This window comes from Zonotrichia leucophrys, chromosome Z, assembly GCF_028769735.1.
Source record: "Zonotrichia leucophrys gambelii isolate GWCS_2022_RI chromosome Z, RI_Zleu_2.0, whole genome shotgun sequence".
Classification (NCBI taxonomy): Eukaryota; Metazoa; Chordata; class Aves; order Passeriformes; family Passerellidae; genus Zonotrichia; species Zonotrichia leucophrys.
This window is the reverse complement of record NC_088200.1, coordinates 18,340,209-18,361,346: the sequence shown is the minus strand read 5'-3', so window position 1 is coordinate 18,361,346 and position 21,138 is coordinate 18,340,209. Positions and strand designations below refer to the sequence as shown.

General features: G+C 39.0%; 1 protein-coding gene across 2 annotated transcripts in view; it reads right to left on the bottom strand.

The window, feature by feature from the left end:
• The window catches only part of CHD1 (chromodomain helicase DNA binding protein 1), a 54,753-nt gene extending 54,337 nt beyond the window's left edge, over positions 1–416 (bottom strand). For both annotated transcript variants that reach the window (XM_064735272.1, XM_064735273.1), the window contains exon 1: positions 60–416. The gene's annotated coding sequence lies outside the window, so the exon portion shown is untranslated. The remainder of the gene's footprint in view (positions 1–59) is intronic.
• Between the last annotated feature and the right edge of the window lie 20,722 nt (positions 417–21,138).

The following is a 21,138-nucleotide window of genomic DNA, read 5'->3' as shown; positions in this document are numbered from 1 at the left end:
GCCCCCCTCTGGCTTTCATCTCCCGGCCGGCGAAGGGAGCCATAGCGGCCTTTGCCTACCTGCAGTGCGTGGGGCCCGACCGGCCCAACCCACCCCGGGACCCCCAAGGCCCGAGGTCTCGATGCGCCCCGCGGGGCGTACTGCCGCTCGTACCGCAGCCCCGGGTCGCGGGCGGCTCCCGCGGCCGCGGCCGGGCCTGGACGGCCGCCGCTGCTCTTGCTGGCTCCGCGCTGCCCGCGCCGCGGGCTCGCTCGCTCTATCGCTCGAACAATGGGGTCAGGACCACGCTGGGAGGGGCGCAGGGAGAACCGGGGTGGGCGCAGCTCTGCTCCGCCGCCGACTCCTAAGTCCTGGCGACCGCCGCCATCACGCCGTCGCTCCGTTCAGCCTCCCCCTCCCGCGGTCGGATGGAAACCCCGGGCGTGATGTCAGCCCTGCGCCCTGGGACCGACCGGCAGCGGGAGGAGGAGCTTCGGGCGGGGACGATGAGCAGCAGCCCTGTAGCCCGGCCTCGCACTGCCCCAGGGAAGCCGTGCGGTCGCTCTGGGAGCCGGCGGGCTCGCTGCAGCTCCCGCCCGCCATCTGCCCTTACCTCGCTTCTGCCTAGCGCTGGGAATACTCCCATCCCGATGTGCGGCGCACCGACGCTGCCCGAGGAGCGCCATGAGCTGAGCGCCGCGGCCGCAGCCCGGAGCGGGTCGCCTGATACTGCCCTGCGCGGCGCAGGGGTTTTGTTTGCGGTTTTCGGTGTAAAATCGCGGCCCGACGACAAATGTAACCGCGTTTCTCACTTCACGTGGTCACAAGCGGTGATGAAGCATGCTTAAAGAGGTTTGGACTGTTCCCAGGCAAGGAGCTGGCCTTACTCCTTGAATCCAAGTATCCGCTCCGTGCCAGTGATCAGTATGGTTTAACGAGACGCATGTTCGTTATTGGAAAAAACCGAACAACTCAACCCCGAAAAAAACAACAGACAACCAAAAAAGTATTTTGTGTGTCCAAATGTTCCCAGAGTGAGTGGCAAAGGAAAGTAGCAGCTGTGTGAGAGAGTGCTGTAAAAAACATAACACGGCGCTGGAAAGTGGAAGCAGCTTACCTGCCTTCTTCCCCATGCAAGCACACCTGCGCTGTAAGGCTCTGTCACTCTGCAAGAGGATTGTTGGGGCATTACTAACTGACATCTAGCACCAGACCTTTGAACACCCTGCAAGGGTGAAAGAGGTCAGATCAGCAGGAAAACAGTTCCGTCATCAGTGAAGGAGATCTTGAAGGAAGCTACTCACGCTGTGGGTATATGAGAGGAAGACAGTCACAGCAGCTGTCAAATTAATTCAGGCTTGAAGAGTTGTGTTGGCTCGAACCCACATGTGAGCCACAGTCACTCAGCTGGAGGCCTTAACTCATGGTTACTCTTCCAGAGTGAGCAATGCTGACTGCCTTGGTGCTCACTGATGTGTGGGACAGCTGTTGCACACAGCACCCTGCAGCTGAGTTGGTTAGGTTTCCTGGAGCCTACCAAGGAACCTCCAGTGTGCCAAGCATGATGTGGTGTTGGCTGTCACACTTAGTTCCCTGTCTGAGGAACTGCAGAGGCCAGATGAGGCACATACATTGTCTCAGTTCTCAAGCACTGTATAGGAGATTACGACAAAATCTCAGTGATGGATGGAAGAGAAAAAAATTTTCCCGCTGGAGTTAAAAAAGATGCATTTAGGAATTGCTTGGACAAGAAAATAGCCTGAAAGTTTACAACAAGGGGATAATTATACTATGCTCCTTACTGAAGCACTAAAGTTTGCCTAAGTCATCTTAACAGAGAATATTTTGTGATAGAGTGCTGCGAAGAGGAATGGACTCAAGTTTAAATTGAAGAGTATCAAAATAAAAATAACTTTTAAATTAAGGTAAATTTTAAAAAAAATACCTAACCCCTTCCCATGGGCAGGTGGTTGTTCAGCCATCCCTAGGGGAGCAGTGCCCTGTCACCTATCCCACCATCCTTCTTTTCCCCTCAGTTTTATATACTGAGCATGACACCATATAGTCTGACCCTGTGGTCATTTGGGCTCCACTGTCCTGGCTTCCACTCCTTGTGCACCTCTAGCCTCCTCACTGGTGGGATGGGATGAGGAGCATGAAAAGCCCTGACTCTGCATAACCCCTGCTCAGCAGTAATTAAAACATACTTCTTTTATCAACACTATTTCTAGCGCAAATCCAAAACATAGCCCCATTCCAGCTATTGTAAATAAAACTAATTTTATCCCAGCCAAAACTAGCACACCTACATGTTTGTTGTATTTTACTTAATAATCTTCTTGGCTTTTTCAGTTTTCTTTACCCTAGAAACTCTATGTTTATAGAGTTCTCAGTTCTGAGCCTTGGAAATCCCTTTTGAAGGTATATTTTTACAATGATTTAAATAACTGGAGTCAGAACTGCTGTGATACCAACCTCATCTGCTACGAGCCAAAAAATATCCAGTTAACTGTCTGAACTAGGTCACCATGCAGCTGCACATGCAATGATCCCTGTGCAGTGTGATAGTAGTAGCAGTTGTTACTTAGAGTGCTTGAAAATTGCCAAAACATTGTCTGGAGATCTTTCTCCACTTCCATGTGAGAAGGACTTTTCTTTCACTTTTCTTTCTTCATTTTGCGTCTTTAACCAATTCCTTCTTTCCCAGATGCCTTAGCAAAGTATAGATGACATTGCTATCTTAGCAGCATTTTATACTGTAAGTAAAACTGACTTCTGGTACACATATCTTTCAGTCTGCATCAAGAAAGAAATACACATAATGCACAACATTTTAGGGACATATGGACAAAGCTTTTTCTTATTACAGAAAGCTACCACCTGTGGAATAAATTATAATTAAATATAAAAAAAATAATTAAATTGGTTTTTTGTGAAGCTGTATTGCAAGTTTCTGACACCTCACCAGGGTGTGGGTGAGAATATTTATTGTGCCTAAGGAGTCACTGATTTACCCCACCCCAGCAGTTTGTGAGTTGGATTTTTGCTTATAAACAAGAGATAATCAATGTGCTGTACAACACAGCTGCACTGTTATGCATGAACAGAATCACTTTCAAAGTCTATGTTTTCAGATTATTTATCCTTCTAACACTGCTAGAGGTTCATGTTTATCACAGCAACTTTTGTTTAAGAAAGGACTTACCACTGTTCTATTCTTAACATTTAGAAATTCTGGATAAAGAAGCTTTTTCTTTTTAAAGTACTGAAGCCTTCAATACTGTACCTAGCAGTTTTAGTGAGGTAAGATAGATGCAAGAAATAGCCTTAAGATTTCACTATGCACTAAATTATGTTCTAGTTTCTTCGCTATTTGTTCTCTTCTTTCTAAACAACTCCTTCACCACACTTAGTTACTTTGATTCTTCTGCTTCTACCCTTCAGGTAGCTCTAAAACATGTCCTGAAGATCTTAAAGACCACAACTTGAGATATAATTTCGTAGCAAAGATTTTCTTTCTCTTGAGTAGCTGTTAAATGCAGCAGGTATAGTCTAGTTTGCTTCTTTTCATTTTCATTCATTTTGTATCCCTACTGTTACTCCATTTAATTTTACATTCTCTCCTCTACTAAGCAGCAATTTATGTAAGTAACACAGTCATTATCCTGTGACTTGAGTCTTTCTTGCCTTCTTTGCCTCTCACACTCCTTTTATTTTTACAATACGCAGAATCCTGTCCTCACTTGGGCCTAACCAACCAGCCAGCTGCAAAGTGCTAAAGACTAGAGAGATAAGATTTAGAGAAAAACAACGGTGACAAAAACTCCAGTTATTTTATAGAATTAGTTGAAAAAAAATTGATTCAGTGCATTCTGGTCTAGAGGGAAAAAGCTAGTCTGAATTTTTTTATCAGTTTAGTCTGTGGGCCTCTTTCAGATTACTCTTGTTAGAAATCAGTTTAGTTTAGATCTGTGACTTGCTTAGGTCTTCACAAACGGTTGATCAGAAGTGGTTACTCCAAAAGAATTTTATGTAATATGCAAAGTCTTGTTAAATTTAAATATCAATTATCTGCCAATACTTAAAGTGCAAGTAGATTTGTCAACTGCAGTGCACAGAAACTGGAATTATGGAAGAAAAAAGAAAGAGTGAGTAGTTAGATATATTGCTTAAGTTTGACCAACTAACCACAGAGATTTTTTTTCATTACTTAATTATAAATTTCTTACAATATTTGTGCGATTCATAAAAAATATGTCAGTACATAATTTAAATTATTTTCAGTTTTAAAATAACACCTTTGGCTGGTACAAATGTATGCATAAAATTTCTTAACTATATGGATTTAATTAAATAGAACAACAAACTGATCGCTGGACAAGCATGACTATTGCTTCACTTAAAACTGCACATTGCAATCAACTAAAGTTTTAACAGATTGCTACCTTGTCTGAACAGAGTATCTGTACACAATTGGACCTCTACAGAAACATTGTATCTCTGCATTGGCTGAATATCTTGCTGAAAAGCTGAAACGACTAATATAAACAGGGGCATTTATATGGTTATAATAAGCCTTTAAAGTTAATATGCATCAGGACATCTGAGAAAAGTTCACACTTTTCTTTGAAGTACTGTTTTGTTTGGTCTAATTCACCACAGATTTGTTGGAAGCATTAATTCTCTCCAAAAACAGCTGCAGGGTGTAGACCATAGATGTCAAATAAGCATTATGTCTATTACTGTTTCCTTCTCAATGTTTAGCTAACAAAAGTATAAATTGAGTGTAAACTGTACTTTTCTTTCTCTTCTTAGATATTAACCTGAACAATCAAAATATGTCAGGTTCTACATGTTGGTAGGTTTAATATGCCATAACTCTCCTTTAGAGATCTGTTATACTATTTCTAGGGCAGACTGTCTTTTTCAGGGTTTGCAACAGTCATATCATCCAAGTCTCGTTCATCTGGCACCTTTCTCTCTTTCCTTGTTTGCTTGGTGGTGTATCATGAACTTGTAGAGATCTCATTCATGATTTGTCTTCCCAAATTCACATGGCTGGCCAGCTGGCCTGGTTTGTAAAGCGTTGATCAGGTACACTTGGCAGGTAGAATATCACAGCAAAAGGCATTATACTGGGCAGGTCTGTTGGAACTTGCACCCATGCTTAATGAGCTCCTATCATAAGGCATTTCTTGTGCTGTAGGACCTCCTCTGTGACCATGTGTTAGCAGGAACCTCTTTTTCATTTGATAAGCATTGTTATGTAGCCTAGTGCATATAATGCCAATTTTTTGTAACGTGTCACTGTAGCCTTAGTTTTTCTAATTTACTGAAGTTAAAAAGCATAAAGTGGCATAACTGTATGCTACTATATATAACACTCTATTTATACCTGGAAATTTTATTTGCATGCATGTTTCATTCACAAGCTTCCGCTGCTTATATTCCAATCTGACAGAGCTTACACTGCAAGTGTTTACAAATGCAGATGTTTGGAGCTTCCGCTCTGCTACAGGAATGCCAATCTTAGGCATCAGTTCTAGCAAACCAACATATTTTATACTGGTATATCGGTTACATTTGGCCAAAACCTTGAAAACTATGCCCTTTGTACTGGAGTAATGCAATTCTCTAACTGGACTAACTGAAAACATGTATTACATTATACTTAGTGCAAGTTGACTTTTTTTCTCTCTGAGTTGTGGCGGTATAATGGGAAGGTCATACTAGAAGTAATGAGTAGTCTTTTGGTACTTCAGTACTTCTAGGTACAAATAAGTTTATAAAGAGTAACAGTTTTCAGTGTCTGAGTCTTTTTCTGAGAAGAGCTATTTGAGTGTGCAGAATTCAGCTCAAAGCTAAGATTTGTTACTTAATCCTAATGCTGTTAGGAAAAATATACTAAGAATTTGAAGGAATCATATGTGAACAGTTTATTCCAGTTACTAAATGGAGGATAAGCAGGAGTGCTGTCTGAAAGAGGAATCGTGCTTCTGTACCTAACATGTAACATATAAAATATGAAGGTGTGTTTGGAAAAGACCTGCACTATATTGCTCTGTACAACAAAACCAATCAATTCTTTGATAGAGTGATGGAAAGCAGTGATTTTGAAGCTGAGAAGAGTTGCAAAAATGCAGAATATATTTATTCCTTCAAAGTGTTTGTACTGTCATTCAGAATTTAATCCTCAAAATATTCCTGCAAGACACAGTAAATAAGAATTAAAAGGATACAATAGCATTGGAAGAAAAAATGGCTACAAAGTGTTAACTGCATGTACTTTACAGCAAGACACTGAAGATGTAACAGTGTCTCTATTTTCTCAGGTTGATTTTTAAACTAATTACAAAATTCATTTCCTGCTAATGTAAATAAAAGAAGGGCAATGGGGCCTCAGATTTCTGAGGTCTTGTCTAAGACTGATCATTAATGTATTAAAATATAGATCTCTGTCTCCAGGTTTTACCAACAAGATTGGATAAAAATTCTGAAATTATTGATACCAAGCCTTAATTCTTCCAAAGGATTATTAAGGAAGTTAATGATTTAACTTTAGAAGTAGAGCTGAGAACTCAGTTTAGTAGGAAGGAACACCTTAGAGACAGGGATTTGTTACTTGAGACAGAAGAGAGCTAAGTCAACCCTAAAACTTAAAGAAATGTAGGAGAAATATCTTTGCTGTCAGACTAGCATGTAAGACTCCATTGTCCAATCATACAAGGCAAGGAAATATAAGAGGGTTTAGATCATGTGCTAGAAAATATGAAGCTGTATGCGAGGGCTGGAGCAAAAAAGATAAAGTTCTGTGAATTCTTGGGAGCTGGTAACTGTGAAGTTATAAAGTGTCAGACTTTCTTAGAAGGTAGCATGAGTAACAAGAAATTCTAATGTGAGTTTTAACATTTTCCTTTTTGTTTCTGCTACAGTTTGCAATTTTAAGTGAGCAGGTTATTTTTGTTCTTATAGCTTGTCTGTCAATGAAACTGATTATTATTATGAAACTAATTGTCTGATTTTTCCTTTTCCTCTTTGTGACAAATTCCACTACATGAGGTGGGTTGATTTTGGCTGCCTGCAAGACACACACAGAGCTGTTTTCTCATTCCTGAACATCAGCAGCATGGAGAGAAATATAGAATAAATTCATGGGTCAAGATAAAGACAGAGAAAAAACCTACTAAGTAACATCACAGGGGAAACAGACCAGACATGGGAGAAATAATTTAATTTATTGTCAATTAAAATAGAACTGGATGGGGAAAAACAAATTTAAAATATCTATACTGCCTTCCCTTCATCCTCCTGCTTTTTCTCAGGCCCAGCTTCAGTCCTTCAATCCTGACTCCTCTCCCTGAGTGGTGCCAGGACAGAGGAAATGGCTGCTGGGATCAACCTGTAGCAGCTCCTCACTGTCCCTTTTTCCTTATCACACTCTTCCAGTACTCCCAAGTGGGTCCTTTCTGTGGATACAGTCCTTCCCAAACTGCTTGAACATGGGCCACAGTTTTATCAAGATAAACTTACTCCAGCATGGGCTGTATGGAAAGCGCTTGACCAGTGCCTGGAGCGCCTCATCCCCTTGTTCTCTGATCTTGGTTTCACATATTCCTCACTCCTCTCTCTCAGCGGCTGTGCAGCATTGAACTTTAAATGGTATGGCCCTTTAGGTGGAGATAGGAAGTAAAAGCACTGCTGTAAGTCAGAGATATTTCTTCAACTTAGTAAATTATTATGAAGCAGGAAAATGCAATAATATTGTTTCCTAAAGAAAAGCATCACAGGAAATTAATACTTGGCAGGACTGTATTTGGCCATTCTGTGTTTCTAAACTGAGAACATTCAGTGATATGGATACCAAACTACTTGGTAAAGCAACAGTATCATATAATTTGAATGTGGGACTGTGAAGTGACTGCTGGAACCTGGGCTAGCTCTTAGAACTCCAGTGCCACACCAGGAATGGGGAACTGCCTCGGTGTGAGGATTTACCAGAGGCAGAACCTTAAGGGCCACTTGCTCCAAGATGCTAGACACAAGCCATGACAGAGACCAGACAGAGAAGAAAGGAAGAGGCTCCCTGTCTTGAGGTTCCACAAGGAATGGTTTATTCCAGCTGAAGGGAGCAGGACAAAAAGCCCCTAGCTGTATTCCCAAGGGGTCTTCTACGGATACAAGTCAGGGAGTGGATACCAACAGCTTACCAATAGGGAATCCTCAGGGGAGGAATGAGCGTCTGGGGCCAGTTGGGGTAAGGGGGCTGGAGAGGATGGGTCATATTGGTCAAGGGGCTGGATCTTCAGAGGAAGACTGTCCCAGTGCCTCTCTGAGTGTGTGCTGGGAGTCACCCCGGCTTGCTCTGGCACAGCGAGCAGCGGGGGACACTCTCCCGTTCCTCAGGAGCTCAGGAGAACAGCTAAGGCTTTCACCTTTCACATGAGACAGTGGCATGACGTAGGTAGAAGAAGGAGAGCGGACTCCAGTTGAGGGCACAGTCCAGATTTATTCTGGAACTCAAACGAGGTCCCTAACCCAGGGAATCCAGCCAAATAAAGACAACCAAAATGGGGTCTGCAGGGTGTTATAAAGGGGGGAGTAAACCAGGGAGGGGTTTGCCCACCTGCCAATGGGGATATAGGAGGGTGTGGGGATAAGCCAAACAAGCAGGTAGGGGGACCAATAAGGTCCACCTGAGAAAGGGGCCTCAATACCTTGAACCTATCGCTTGACGCACTTGGTAGAAGTTTCTAGAGGGAGGTTTGGGCTGCCAAGTGAAGGACAGGACACCGGGGAGGGGTTAAGGGAAGGATTGAGCCACATTTGGGGAACAGGGGGAGGAGGCAGCGAGATTAAAAAGAAGGGGGGAGGCAGTAGGAGCAGAACCAGGAACAGGGGGGAACTGGGATGAACCGAAGTACAATTTAATTTAATGCAAGTAAAACAAATAAGAACAAAATACAACAAAAGATTACACCCTTCTGCAGGATCACTGCTTCAACAGAACCCCATCTGTCATTCCAGGAGGACCGAAGCCACCATTTCAATTGGACTGCTACCGACACCCTGACCAACAGGGTGTCAGGTCATATTCAGACTCTGTCAGTGTTGTTTTGTATTACTGCATTGTTTGGTATGTTTGGTTTTTTTGAAATTTCCTTCCCAAATGAAGAACCGTTATTCCTGCTCCCAACTTTGCCAGGCATCTTTCCCTGAGAGCCTCCTCAATTTCAAAGTTACAACAATTCGGAGGGAGTGGATTTGCATTTTCAGGGGAGGCTCCTGCCTTCCTTAGCAGACACTTGTCTTTTCAAACCAAGACAAGTGTATCTGGAGAGTCTTAATTTAACTTTTTAGTTTGAAATACATTTCTAGATACATAAATTAGAAATCTTGCTGCAAAAATACATCAATACATGTTTTTAGAATACCCATTTAAAACAGAAAAAAACTCCCAAAACTCCTAATCTCCAAAACTTCACTATTGATGTAACTGTTGTTTTTTGTTGTTTTTTTTTTTTTTAATTGAAGGCATGGAGAATACAATAATATGACCAAATCAATGAACCATACCAGGTGCCTTTATTTCAAATAAATCTCTAGAGATCAGTTAGTTCTCCTGATCAATCCATGGAGTCATGATGATTCTCACTAGTATTGCAGATGTAATAAAAGTGTTCAAGTTAAATTGCCACCTCAATTTAGTTGATCCCCTAAAATGCTGCTTTCCTTTTTTGTTGTTGTTGATTGCAGATACTTTCATACACTAGAAGTCCTACCACATCTTTCTATAAACACAGACTTAAAGAGATTCTGCTTTCACCTCCCTCCTTTTCAATGTCAAAACTTAAAGAAAAACTAAATTCAATTACTGAATTTGAAATAGACAAAGTTCTGAGTTTTAATTGAAGAAAGAAGTCCTAGATCAAAATAAAATAGCACTTTCTGTTTTAAAAGTCTAGGAAAGATAAATCTGATAGTGCTTTTAACTTTTAACTTTGCTGAGAATACCAGATAGGAAAATATTTTCATAATTTTAAATATGAAGGGAGTGTTGAATAGGAATGAGGGCTGTCTTTAGTTTATTTTTATTTCACATTGTTTACCAAACAGTTTGATAAATCATTTAAAATCTATGTTGGCATTAAGGAAGTTCACAGTCAAAGGGAGAAAGCTACTTACTTAGGCTGTATATTACTAAATTTTATTCCTGAGCTCCAAAAATAAGAGAAATGTAAAGACAAGTGAGAAAGGGTGCTTCAAGATACAGGATGCTTTTCATGCAGAGTGCTTTGATGCATACTAATGCTATGAAAAAATTTCAGAGGTGCATTTATGGAAGTGGGAAGATAAATAGTAATTGTGAATTGCTTGAGATCACAGAGCTGTATGAGACAATTCTGGCAATTAAGCAAAACTTTCCTAGACACAGGAATGGATTATACTTAATAAGTGGACAATAGAGATACACCTTCCAAATCATGTTGAGGATTTGTCATACTGATTTTTAAAATAATATCTATTTTAAAACTTTTTCTTTACTGTTACAATCATGAGGTAAGTCAAACCTGAAAAAAGTTTCTTAAAATTCCAAGACATGATTTCTTCTATTGGAAAATTAAGATACGGTTTTGTAACAAAGAATTGAATCAGTTAGTCCCTAAATAAATATGTCATAAAGCCATTCTTCTACTAGCTAAGAAATATTTGCTGTTGCAGTGATGTGGTTTTCAGGGCTTTATTTGTTTGTTTATTTGTATTTGAAATAGTTTTGAAAATCAGCCCTTCAAAAACAAACTTAGGGGCCATGTACAGCTTGTAAATGAGAGCCACAGTATCTATCTTTGGTAGAAAAGCCTGGATTATAATATGAACAGGTGTTGCTTCCTTCAGTACACACGGATTATTTCATATATTTAAGGGATCTAGGACTCAGAAGTAGTTGTATTATCCAAAATGGAAGATTGGGAAAGGTGCTTGCAAATTATAATTTTAATAGTGTTTGTCCTTTATATTTACAAAGCATATTTCTACCAAAAAGGAAACAGCAGATTGTATAGTTTCTTCCTTACAAACATGTAACTTTGGGAATCAGCCAGCAGAGGAGCAAAGGATGTTTAAGAAAGGAAAAGTTAAAACTAATCAGAAAAGGTAGTAAATCCATTGTTTGGCTCCTCCTCTGTCACTTAGAACATTGGTTTAATTTTTTTTGTCTCTGACCCAGTAGTAGATTTTGCGCAAGCATTTTTCTTGTGTTGGAACCTAGTAACTAAACTGTTGAATCTAAGTTCTGGTAGGTTTTTCTTGTAAGATTTAACCTTTTTCATTATGAAGTCAGATTTTAACCTCATTTTGGATAAAGAATGAAATCCCAAAAAGTTAGGTTTTTTTCTTCCAAGAAAATTCAATGACTCAAAGTCAGGACATGGAAGGAAAACAAGTGAATACTTCAGCCTATGGTTAAAGTGTTGATGTAACATGGTATAAAAGAATGAGCATAGTGAAACTTACAAGACTTCAGCCTTCAGCTGGAGTGAATATTTGTGTAAGAAACAGATGATCACTTTTATGTTATTGAGAATCACGTTCAAGAATTCAATTGAAAAGAGTTGACAACATTCTGTGACATGTTAAGAAAAGTAGTGCTGTAATTTAAAATCTTAAGAATTGACTATTTTATGCTTACATGAAAGTGCTAATTAAGTATGGGGTCATGACTTTCTGAAGTTTCATTTCCAAATGAAGTTGCCTCCATCTGGGTGGATCCATAGCCGTATCATGTCTTTCTTTGTACTATAAATTATATTGAATTCTAAGGTTTGTACTATCCTGTTGGTCATTCTTAAGAAGAAAATGGAATTATTATGGTGGCCAACATTACCCATCATTAAGAAAATGAAAAAGAAATATGCTGTGCAGCTGTTCCACTTTGGAAAGCTGTTGGTAAATGAAAAATAGTAGCTCTTCACTTAGAGATTCTGGGTTATTGTGTAGCCGTTGTGCAAAAGTCTCTGTTCAGTACCTTCTAGTACTTGTAGCTCTTCACTTAGAGATTCTGGGTTAATGTGTAGCTGTTGTGCAAAAGTCTTTATTCAGTACCTTCTAGTACTTGTGTGTGGCTGAAATCTGAGATGTAGTTGGTGTTAATTCCCTGCATCAGTAAAAATTAGTGATTTTTGAAATGAAATATTCTTTAGTACAGTAAATTTTCTTTTAATAATAGATGTCTCTTTTACTTGAAGTAAACTGTTCTTCATTGGAAATTCTACTTGGAAACTAATTTAATGTAAGTAATTTGTCTGTGTATTTAAACATTTTTTTCCCAAGTATGTAACTACACCTTTCACAGTCAGTTTACAATTGGTAGTAGTAGTTTTAGTAGTATTAGTAATTTTAATTTGTTTGAAATACTAGCTTTTCATAACACACACTAAAATTCCAGGGAATCCCCCACATTATAAACAATTTTGTTATGAAACAAGCTCTGGAAAACCTAAGTGGGATTATCAGCATTTGTAAAAACTAGAATTGTGGATGTTCTCCAGTGACAGTCTTTTATTCATTAATTTATTGAATTGATCTAGTTCTGTAATGTTGGAACTGTTTATACTAGTAAAGTATCTGCCCTATTTTATTTTATAATTCTTAATAATAATGGGAATAGGTTTTGTAATAATTTTTACATCTGTGTTTTAACATTGATGAGTTACAGTGGGAGATACTGTTGTAGTGTGTTAGGTTAGTTTGTTCAGTTGCTCCCCCATTTTTTGTATTATGGTTCTGTCCTCCATTCCTTTTCCCACCTAAGTAATGTCTGTCATTTAGTTGCCATGGTTACGCCCACCTTTAGTTTTGTCAGTCCCCTGGTTATATAAGTTGACTCCCAGTTCTCCTCCCCCTGTTGCCCTATATGGGAACATACTCCTCCCTCCCTGGCCCTGCCAGTCACTCCCTACTCCACCTGTTTTTCTAGAATGTTCCTTACTTTGGGAGTTATGATTGGCTGTGGGACCGGGGCCCCTCCTTTGTTATGTATTTATTGGCTTTCCTATAATGTGTATTATCCTAAGTTCACTCCCTCACTCCCATGATTGGTTCTTTTGTAATCCCCTCCCCTGGATTCCTCCCCCTTTATAACTCCCTCACACCTCTGTATCTTCGTCACTCCCTGGCTGTCTTTTGTCAGGCACAATAAACCTGTTTGACCCCAGAGAGTGTCTGGCTCTTGGTCTTGCCATTCTTCGCAACTCAGCATTGGATCCAGTGAGATCTTATCCCCACAGACACAGCCCGAAGCCTTTAGCCGCTGAGGGGTGTCCGTAGGAGTAATCCTGGGGCCCTGCCACCGGGATTGGCTCCCCACTTATGCAGTAGGGCAGTGGCTGCCCTGCTAGCCGGACAGACATTAATTTAAGGCCGCTGACCGCTGCAAGATGCTACTGGCACTTTAACTTTAATTCAGACTAAATGGAAAAAAACCATGATGTAACATGTTCTTGTGTTTGTATTCTGAAACTTGGTGAAATTTGGTACAATTTGCCAGTATGCAATAGAAGAAGCATCAGTGAGAATTCCAGCTAGACCCTAGTGAACTATTCAATTAAATCTTCAGTATAGTTTTTAAGTGTTAGTTAGTTTTACATATCTTTGTATTACTTTAATCAGAACTGATAGTCCTGAAGTAGTCATAGTTGAGTGGTAATAACTCACATGATGATGTTGTCCAGAAGATATTTATCAAACTGCTATGTGGGTCTGCTAATTCTAAACCACTGCTGTTGATTTGCCTTTTGATTTTACTGGGTTTGTTTTGGGGTTGGTTTTTTTCCTAGATTGTTAAGGGTAACTTACATTAACTCAAAAACTGGAAGATCTTATTCCTTTCTAGGAGGATGAAGTCTACAGATAATTGAGAAATATTAAAGCAAAAATACTAAATTATAATTGAGACCTTTATCTTTCATCTCTCATTGCTGATCTTTTTGATACCTAATTTGACAACATGGACACTAGAAAGGGACAAAGAAATGGCTAGTCGGATCACTAACTAGAAAATTACTTGATTTTTAAAAAATGCAGATACCTTGTCACTGAGGAGATAATGGTGAGTCAATTTTGGAATAAGTATTGTACTGACTCTATCCTTCAGAGTGTTGTCATGCTCTTTCTTGATTGAATGAATAGCTCTGGCAAGTTACTGCTTTAAGCAGGGTAAATTGATTATAGTAAAGAATGTTAAAATGCATTAGGACTGTACATTAATCAATCATTAGTTATCTATAGAGAATCTCAGTATGCCTAATGTTCTTTACAAGGTCTGAAATAGAGGAAGGAGTTTCATTATAATGTTTTGAAACATAATTTGTTACATAAACCTCTATGGAAAAAAGGATTTTGTTAGAAGCAGATATCAATCATTGTAATAGAATATAAGATATGTCACTGGTTTTTTTGCATCATAAATTTTAAATCAGTGATAGTGAAAGTTGTTGCTTATGGAGAAATATATGATCCAATAGTGATAACCCAGCAGGAAAATCTTATAAAAGAAGGCATTCCTGACAAAGTAGAGGATTGGGATTAGCCTAATCCTCTAATTTGTCAAGAATATGTTACTATGAAGTTTAACAAGGACAAATGCTGGATTCTGCTTCTGGGACAGGGCAACCATGGCTGTGTGTATACAATGGGGAATGAGGTGCTGGACAGCAGTCCCATGGAAAGGGACATGGGGGTCTTGGTGGATGGCAAGTTGAACATGAGTCAGCAGTGTCTTGGCGGCCCAAGTGGCCAACTATAGCCTGCCCCAGCATTGCCAGCGGGCAAGGGAGGGGATTGTCCCACTCTGCTCTGCAGTAGGGCAGCCTCACCTTGAGCACTGGGGGTAGTTTTGGGCACTGCAATATAAGAAAGACATTAAACTATTAGAGAGCATCCAAAGGAGGGTCATGAGGATGATGAAGGATCTGGAGGGGAAGCCATATGAGAAGCAGCTGAGGTCACTTGATCTGACTGAGGAGACACCTGATCAGACTCCACAACTTGCTTATGAGGCACATTGTCTGCTTGTGATCATTGTCACAAACGGACAATGATCTTTTGTCTGTGGTGACCTGACGAGTAAATGGCATGAAGTTGGGTGAGGGAAAGTTTTGGTTGGATATCAGAATAATGTTTTTAACTCACAGGATAGTTGGGCATTGGGGCAGGATCCCCAGGGAAATTGTCACAACAAATAGCCTGAAATAGTTCAAGAAGTGTTTGGACAATGCTCTCAGACCTATAGTAGGATTCTTGGGGTGTCCTGTGTAAGCCCCAGAGTTGGACTCAATGATAGGTCCCTTCCAAGTCAGCATATTATGTGATTCTATGATTCTATTCCCAAGATCTCTAAAATAAGGTCAAAACTTCAACTTAAGATTCTTGACATTCTTGTACTTGTAATATATGTTAGAAATAATTCGTGCTATAAAAGAATGTATTTTATAAAGATTGTGAAATCCAAATGAGTCTCTACCACAGGCAGCCTGAGAGGCGGGTGTCTATTCAAACTCCGAAATTCCTGAGTTGGCCAGATAACAATCGGCATTTAGCTCAAGAATAGACGCACCCAACGCGATGATCACCAGTATCCCGAGTAATCGGCAACCGCGTAAGAGCGATCATTGCCCTGCGGATAACATCGATCAAGATAGCTGAGGTCATCAGAAAGATATATGTGAATACACGACTTCCCGGGATTCAATCAACGCTGGTTATCAACCAGGAGACGGCCTGTCCAGCTCTGCACAGTGAAAGAACCAACTATGAATGTGAAGAGTTACAAAAGAAACCGGGACTCTTCACCTCAGGCACAATAAACTGTATAAAACATCACCGCTAGAAGCGACCTTCATGAACGGGGCGGGGGGGGCTTCGATGCGATAGAGGTCGGATCCAGGTTCACCCAGCGCCGATCCTGGGCTTGATGCTGTCTCTTTGGCCCTGGTAGTTTTGAGGACCGTATTTTGGTCCCAGAAAAAGATAAATAAATATTTTTGCATTTTTTATAATTTAGCTTTCGATTAATGATTTATAACATACTGAAGTATAAAGACCCATGAAATTGCTGCTGGTCTTAACAAAACTGAATTTGTTACTCAACAATTTTATTTTCTTTTTAATATGATGAAAGATGGGGAAAATTATTTTCTGTGTAATTAATTTATTCCTTCAGAGAAAATGTGAAGAGGCTACGTACTAATTTGACCTATAGAGTAAATACATTTTCTACATCAACCCCCACATTCCTCTTCCTCTTGTATGAAAATTCTGCAAGGTGATCCATGGACGGAATAGGCACAATAATTAAAAAGGTACTTCTTGCTTTTTGTATTAAGAGGAAGTTATAAGTTGAGATAAGAACAGTTAGATAATGAAAAAGAGAGAAGGAAAAAGAGCAATTATTGTTATGGCAGTGACTTGCCATCTCCAAACAGCATATCAGTGCCCAGTTTGTGTCTGAGGATTGGCTATTTTGGAAAGACTACACCCCGACATCTGGCTGCTGAGCATGTCATTGTATGGCATATGGCATTTGCATTTCTTCAGCTGGGGTCACCTGTCCTGGCTGCTTCTCTTGCCAGGTTCTTGCTCACCCCTGGCGTGATTGCTGCAGGGACAGAGTGACAAAGAGAGGGGCCCTGGACTCTGCAAGCCCGGTTCAATAACTAAAACATTTTGGTCACAGATGCAGAGTGGGGCACCATAAAGCCTGCTCTATGAAATTAAGAAACATAACTATATACTAAGCAGGGACAATACAGGTATACAGATGCTAATGCATAACTCTGTTACTATAGTGCAAATTATTATTAGGCAGTCTTTATTTGCTTAGCCGCTACTTCCTTCTTCTGTACTTAGAGAGCTTTATTAGATCTATAAGGGGCTTTCAAGCACAGTTCTGTTATGCAAAGTAAGGTTTGAACACCGTTACGGTTCCCCAAGAGAGCTTCCTCAAAAAATATCCCCAGGTGCATTGTGTTTGCAAGCAGACTTGGACAGTGCAGAGGTGAAGGGTGAAGGAGAGAAGACTATTGGGCTTTGTAGAGATATTATGGACAAGGAAACTGTGTCATTAACAGATACAGCTGTAAGTGCTCTTAAATTCACTAACGCAGTGGAGGGCAGGACTGATTGTCATGAGTCATTAGCATAGAGAGCTGAAGCTGCAGTGGTCATTAATATGTAGACACTAGATATGCATTCACAATCTGACACTGTCCACTGAAATTGAAGAGATTTTAGATTCTGAAGCCAATGTTATGTTCTTATATTTTAGTTTTGTTCACTTTGTTTTTTGATTAGACCTAGATGATGTTTTAAAATAAAAAATGTTACCTCTCCTTAATTCCTATCATGTGTAGAAATTTCCACTTTTGTGTCCAAATTATTTATGTAATTTCTTAAAACAAGCCTATAATCTCATCAAACCTTTGCAAGTATATGTCTGTAAGTTAAAAGCACAAATGCAGTGCAATAAAGATATCAAAATATGACTTTGCTGTCCTTCTGCTATATTCGCAAATCTATGAGAGTTACTTTGCCCTGGTAAAGGGTAATTATTTCCCCTACTCTCTTGCATGTTTTCCCCCTCCAAAACAATGAGATTGGATAACAGGTAAAACTTTTCTAGGTAAAAAAATTTACTGGGAAAAAAAATTGAGTGAAATGACTGAAATTGACTATGAAGATTAAAAACAAGGGAACTCTATTGAGGATCTTCTAAAGGTATTTTGATGTGGTCAATAAAAATTTTTCTGGAAAACAGCATGATGATTTCCTTCTCAATTAGAAACTAAGACATGTTGCTTTCAAGATTAACAAGTGATCAGATGCTATCTTTATTATTATTATTATTATTAACAATTTTTTTTTCTAATGTCATAGATTCAGAGAATGGTTTGGGTTGGTAGGGGTCTTTTTCCAACAGTATCAGCATTTTTTCCCTTACATCCATTTCATGCAATAAATAATCTAAAGAAACAGCAATGTGTCATGGTGCATATAATGGCATTTATGTGAGTTGTAGTTAGTCATAAATAAATTTTTTAAACAGGTAAAACCAGATATAAATCAAAATATAATAGTAATCTAGATAACAAATGAAAACTAAACTGTCTTGTGCAAATGTTTTTAGAGGCTTAAAGAGGATTTATAGCTAAGAAAATGTACATTTGATTTTCAGTAACTTAAGGCCATAGTTTTCAGAAGCTATTAAGGAACTGGGGCGAAAAAAGGAAAGAGAAAAAAAAGAAAACCTGAAAGAGAACTCCAAACTTTGAAGTCCCCAAATACAATTCTTTCATTCTTTGTATGCAGCCTTTTGCCAAATAGAAATTGCAACAGTATTGCAACATCACTGGAATCATCATACATATGAAAAAAATTGACCTTTCTCACATTATCAAAACAATGGAGAAGATCAGTTTTTTGACCAGAAAACCCATTTGAGCATTCTCCTTGTTACACTCAAAATTAGCACTGTGTTCTCCAGCTGTGATTTTGTGGTTAAGCCATGTTTAGTTGTGTAGTTTCTCCAAGTGCTTGCTTGGTGAATGCTGCCTTTGGTTACTGCCAACATACATGTCATGAAGCCAAGCTGCAGTAATGTTGCTGATCCTGTTCTACAACTCCTCCTCAGCTCTGAGGTCTGGTACAAAATCTTCATCTTAGAAGGACTGCCAAAGTTGAGTGGTGATTTACTTTTGTGCTGTCCTTCATACTTCTTGTTCTTCCATATAATCACTACCCTTGTTTTGCCTTGTGAAAACTAAGCTTCAGATATTCCTGTCCCATAGCAATTATTATCAATTAGTTAGCATATTTAAAGTTAGCATATCTTCTGGACTATTGTCTGTCAGTGAAAACAGAGACACTGAGACAGCCCTGTTCTGAGCATGAATTAGTGTGAGAAGATTAACTGTAAAGTGACTTCCTTACTAGTATTAGGAGGCAAAGTCAAATTTTGTTGCTATAGCCAAGATTTTTATGTTCAGCTGCCAAAATTCTGTAAACTTGTACTAGCAGGACTAAGCCGGTATCTTTTGAATTTGCTCCTTTTTCTGTTGCAATAACATATTAAAATTTTTGATAATAAAAATAATATTCCAGGAGTAGCACATTTATCTTTTACCCAGTAACTGCTAACACAAGGACTGGATTGAAAACTTGGAAATACCATATTTACAATTATATAGATGGATTTTGGCTCCCTCTAGTGAAAAAAGGCATCAATATTAATGTGGCAGTTTGGCTCACCCATACAGATACAATGAGAAAATCATTGAAGGATGTTTGACTAAGGCACTGCAGGGCCTCTATTCTGCTACACAAGGTAATCAGTGCAGGACTTGGCTGACATAAAGTGTCAGAACTGGATAATCTTTATTAAGCTAAAAGAACTCTCATGCTGCAATTTCCTTAGGAGTTTTAAACAATTTATTGCTGTACAAGTATATAGAAGGAAAAGCTGCTATAAGATTGGCAGCTGTTGGTGTGAGGGGTTGGGTTTTGTTTTTGTGTTTGTGCTTATTTTGTTTGTTTTAAAATTTTAACAGATATTTCTTTTACATTAAAATACTTGTGAATACTCAAATTAATAAAAATATTCAAAAGACATGGACAGTTAGATGGAGTGGGAAAAAGAAGGGAGAATTAAAAAAAAACAGATCCAATTCTGCAGAGAAGTGGACTCAGTGTCCCTGTACTGTTTCTAGCTGCCTTAGACCAACTTTATTTTCTTCTTTTTTTTAAGAGAGGGATAGAACAGCCAAGTGAGAGAAGAAAATTAAGGCATATAGCAAAATAACATAAAAGAAAACAATAACATTGTCAAACAATGTTCATCTGAAGAAGAGCTTGTCAGATAGATCTCAAGCTCTGTTGGTGTGGTTTAAGCTATTTATTTCTCCTAGATGACACAGCTCTGATTAAAGTGATCATAAAAATTGGCAGAGGCACAAGAAGGTACCATTAATTTTGTTTGAGCAAAAGGCTATTCTTTTCCATAATTTGTCAAGATTTTAAAAAAATTCTGCTTTCCTTTATTTTCTTTTTTCCAAGGCAAGACAGGAAAAGAAAAACTTCACTCCCAAGTTTTCTACAAATGTTTTCTACAAATTTTCTACAAGGAAAAACAAGCTGTTGGGTTTTCTGTTCTTTTTCATTGAACATATTCAGAATTTAGTAAATGAAGACTTTAGGCAAGCTTAATGTTTCACAAGAAAGCTTTCTTTTCAAATACAATGATCAGCCATCTCTAACACATTTTTGTTGTATTATTCAGAAACATAGATTTTAAAGTAAACAGAAGGAGGGTGAGAAGAGGGACTTAAATCATTGCTGGTCTGAATGTTCTTTTAAATTTCCTTCAGTTGCGTGTCAAGTAAATCCAGTTCCTTAATGTACTGTTAATTGTCCCAAAGGCATGTATCAATTTCAACAGATGATTATTTGAATTGTAGGAAGGACATGGTCATTTTCTTGGTAGGTGCTCTGTTTCTTCTTTAATGGTTGGGGTTGTGGAAATTTATGTATATTATCCAGGTAAATTGTTGTTTAATTTGAACTCCTTTGTAGCATACATGTATTAGAGTGTAATAAACTACCTTGAATTTGTATACATTAATGTTTAGAGAAGGGAGAAAGGAAGAGGAAGTGAATGCTGGCATAAAAGTCCACAAAAACATGTATCAAGGAGAAAAGCCCAGATCTTCCTAGTGTGATGCCTTACCTACAGGCTTTTGCAGAACACACCGAACTAATTCCAGGAAAGGTACTTTTTTTTCACCTGCTGAACAAGAGTAAGAGTGAATAAATAAATATGTCTAGGCAGGAATTTTCTTTGGGACAGAGAAAAAAATTAGGTCTGGGTTTATCAGAGAACTGATTGCCTCGTCATGGGAAACTGCCTGTGCACAAGAGAAGGTCCAGAGTCCATGGCTGCTGTTTAGCTGCAAATTTTTTGAATTTTTTTTTGTTTAAGGAGAAAATTAATTCTTCTACTAGGAACTTGAGAAGGGCTTATAAGAATGTTGCAACTTGTGTTAAGATCTCAACTGTTCACAACAAGTTGGCCCATTTAAGTAAAGGTGTGACAGCAGATTTGGGAACTTGACA